At 37.6% G+C, this 3,743-nt stretch overlaps 1 pseudogene; it reads right to left on the reverse strand.

The window, feature by feature from the left end:
* Positions 1–1,718: 1,718 nt before the first annotated feature.
* Positions 1,719–2,538, reverse strand: LOC100952980 (annotated as a pseudogene).
* Between the last annotated feature and the right edge of the window lie 1,205 nt (positions 2,539–3,743).

Below are 3,743 nucleotides of genomic sequence, written 5' to 3' on the forward strand. Positions count from 1 at the left end.
CAAAAGGAATTGTGAAATACAAGAAAACTATTAAACAATACTTCAGTCTGAATCAAATAATTCAAGTAAGTATTTGGTCATGAACAAATATTTGGAGGTATACCTTGAATTAGAAATTAAAAGAATATGTGAATTTAAATAAATTAAAAAAAACAGGAATAGGACGGCGATGAATTTTTTTTAACGTTTTCATCAGTTCTGCTTATTACTGGCTTCCCTGACCTCTCTTCATCAGTGATGCTTTTCCTCCCCTCAGAAAAATGTTTAATCCATTTGTACACTGCCATTTTCTTCCTGGTATTATCTCCATAAACTTGGACTGATTTCATAACATGTTCCTGATTTCACTTACATTCTTGTCAAGTTTAATAAGAAACTTAATGTCTGCTTGTTGCTCTAATATAAGCTCTGACATTCTTGTACTGACACCTAAAAACACAACAACAATAAGGAACACCACTCTGCAAGACACCACCACGTGTCAAGACTAATGTAGCTGTGAGACACTGATATACCAAGGTTATGAAACCTTACTGAGTTATTTGTATAGTGCTGCAGCCTAAGCCCACAGTGGCAAGTTCTTGAACTTAATTGTCAGTCCTTGACAATTATATCATAATATTTCATTGTGAAGTACCCTCACTTTGCCCTTACTTTGCCTGTGGATTATTCATAAAAGTTGGTCATATATAAGGTCACAGATAACTAATCAATAACTATCTTAAAGAACTATATAATCTGGTTGCAGTGCAAAAAAACTCAGAAATTATTAACACAACAAAAGTTTCCTTTTACATGAAAAAAAATAAAACTTTCTCTTAAACAACTCTTAAGTAAAGGAAAAATATAAACAGGAATTATAGACTTTTAAATAAATTAATGATAAGGAAAATGCCACATATTATAATCTGCAGGATATGCTTAAGTGAATGATCAGAGAAAGGCTAAGGTTCTTCTTGACTTATATAAGTGGAAAAAGTCTAAGTCTGGTGGTGGGGAGAAACCTCACTCAAATTGCCATAGGGGTACTTGTTCCCTTTATCTAGTTCTAGATTTAAGCCACTTCACAGATCCCAAACCCCTTACTTAAAGGTACCCATAAGTAAGGACATTGATTTTATTCCACAGATGTATGTTGTGAAACTTTCTTTAAGCCACCCACAGCTTGTCCGCAGCTATGGTGACTAGTTTTTTTGAGAAAGCAAACAGTTATTTTCAGAGGTTTTTAATACTGGCTCTAAATTAGATGCTATCCTGGGAAACAAAATTCATTTATTACTAAAAGTAAGTGCTTATAAAGGTCAGGTGATAAAACAATTCTTGACCTGAGTCTTTCTTAAAATGAATCCAGAAAGACCACAAGCCACAAATCCCTTTTAGTCTGAGTCCCAAAAACATAAAAATGCACAGACTGAACAGATGTACTTAAAAATCTATATAGTGAAGGTTCTTATAATAAAGAGGGTCAAGAAGAAGCCTAGTTCCTGCCACCCATCACCAAAATAGTAAATCAAAAGTTATACCTTGTTACCGAGGAGACAGTAGAGATTTGTGGCCTTTTCAAAGATGGGAAAGATATAGGGTCGTCGTGATTTCTACTGTATCTTCATTTAAATTCCCTATTAGGCTTGTGCAGAATGAGATGGATCCCACAGAATAACTAGATTATTATAAACTTAATGGCAATAGCTATAATTTTCTTTCTTTCTTTCTTTTTTTTTTTCAATTTGAAAGCAGTCACTGTTTATTAACTGACCAGATTACAAAAACAATCAGGGCAGATACCTTAGTTCATTCTTCTAACAAGCCTATTGATTTGGTCTTCCCTATTACCGGCATCTCCACCTTCTACAAAGTGGGTTGTCTTTTTCTTCATTCCCCCCACCCCCCGTGGAGATGATAACTTGAATGGCCACAAGAAGTTATTTGCTTCTTTGAAGCGCTTTCCAACAGTATAGATCTCATGAATCAGATCCTCCATGCAGATGATGCCATATTTACCAAGAGATCATGTAATCAAACTGTTATCAGTCAATGCAATTCGTTTCTTATTGATTTTGCCATAACCACGCTTGTAGATTAGCTCATTTACTGACTTCAGATTTGGGTACCCCCATGCCATATACGGTCCTACAGTCCTCAGCATGTTAATGGAAGCCTTGTTGAGCTTAACAAAAGTTTCATTGAAGATCTGGCCAAGGCGAAGAAGCTGCAACACCGTTTGGACCTTTGGACTCACACCATTGATCCCTCTGATCCTGATGACAAATGCCAATTTGGGTTCTGCAGGTACATAGAAGTTGCCAGCTTTTCTTGCCATCCCAGCCGTCCGAATCTCAGTTCTGTACATCTGCCTGTATTCTTTACGATAATGCTTAGCTTTTTCATAGATAAGCTTCCTCCTTACCTTTCGAAGCATCTTTTGGGCACACTTCTTTCTCAGACGCTTGATCTTCAGCTCTGTGAAATTCTTTCCTTTTTCTTAAGGGTTTCTGGCACAGCAGGAGCCTTCTTTTTCTTCTCTTCGACACCCTCCATGGTTCCAGCTGGAAAAAGAGGAAGCTCATAATTTTCTTAATGTTACATTTTTATTAGAACAAATACCTCTCAGTACAAGATATGTATCATCTTCTAATGAGCAAAGGTAGAAATAAGCAGATTATTTTCACTTGGATAGAATAACAGTACACATTCACTGCCTAATATCAGGGTTCTGTCAGTTCTGTTCTCTGTTACAATATAGTTCAAGTTATACCAATTGTCTTGACTTCCCGTAGAATGTTATGCAGGTCTGTAGGATTATTTGGCATGGAAATCGAGAAACACTAAGCATCCTAGATGCTTCTGTAAAACAGAGGGATGGAAATAAGCCCTAAAGAAATTCTGGGGCTTATTATATTTGTGAAGTTCTTAGGAGTACTATGGCTTGGATCATTTGGAATATTTTTGTTAAAGAGGAAGGCAATATTGACCAAAGGTGACGTCCATGCAAATCATGGAGTAGATACCTACAGTGTCCATCCATCCCAAACCACTAAAAAACTTGGAAAAATTGTCAGAATCAACTTTATTAGAACTCTGGAAGAGAGTTAAAGATTTATACAAACCAAGAAAATGTTTAGCCAGGAGAAAGGCCACTGAATAAAGGTAAGAGAGCTTTGTGGCATTTTAACTTACCCTAGCCCTAACCCCTTCTCTGATGTGGTGGCAGTCTTGAAGACTGCAGCCTGCATTTCCCAGTGTGAGTATCTGATTCAGGATGGAGAATAGCAAACTTTGTTACCTGGCGGTGCCTGTGGCTCAGTGGGTAGGGCACTGGCCCCATATACCAAGGGTGGTGGGCTTGAACCCAGCCCCGGCCAAACGGCAACAAAAAAAATAGCCAGGTGTTGTGGCAGTTGCCTGTAGTCACAGCTACTTGGGAGGCTGAGGCACAAGAATAGCCTAAGCCCCGCACTTTACTGAGAGTGATAAAGTGAGACTTTTTCTCCAAAAAAACCAAAACCAAACCACCTTGTTACCAAAGAATATGTCTGCTTTGATTTGATTGGGCTTTTTCTAAAGGACTATAGCAAGTGCTTCCCTGTTTTAACCTAATTGGAACTCTATCAGAGTGGAACAGCTACATGGTTCTCAAAAATAACGTAAGCCAAATAAACAAGCTGCTGCCACCTGATGAACAAAGTTGAGACAAACAATAGACATGCTAATAGCCTGGTAAGGAAATTCAGGAAGTAAGATTT

Source organism: Otolemur garnettii, unplaced genomic scaffold (genome assembly GCF_000181295.1).
Source record: "Otolemur garnettii isolate 467f Iridium unplaced genomic scaffold, OtoGar3 scaffold00149, whole genome shotgun sequence".
NCBI classification, from domain to species: domain Eukaryota; kingdom Metazoa; phylum Chordata; class Mammalia; order Primates; family Galagidae; genus Otolemur; species Otolemur garnettii.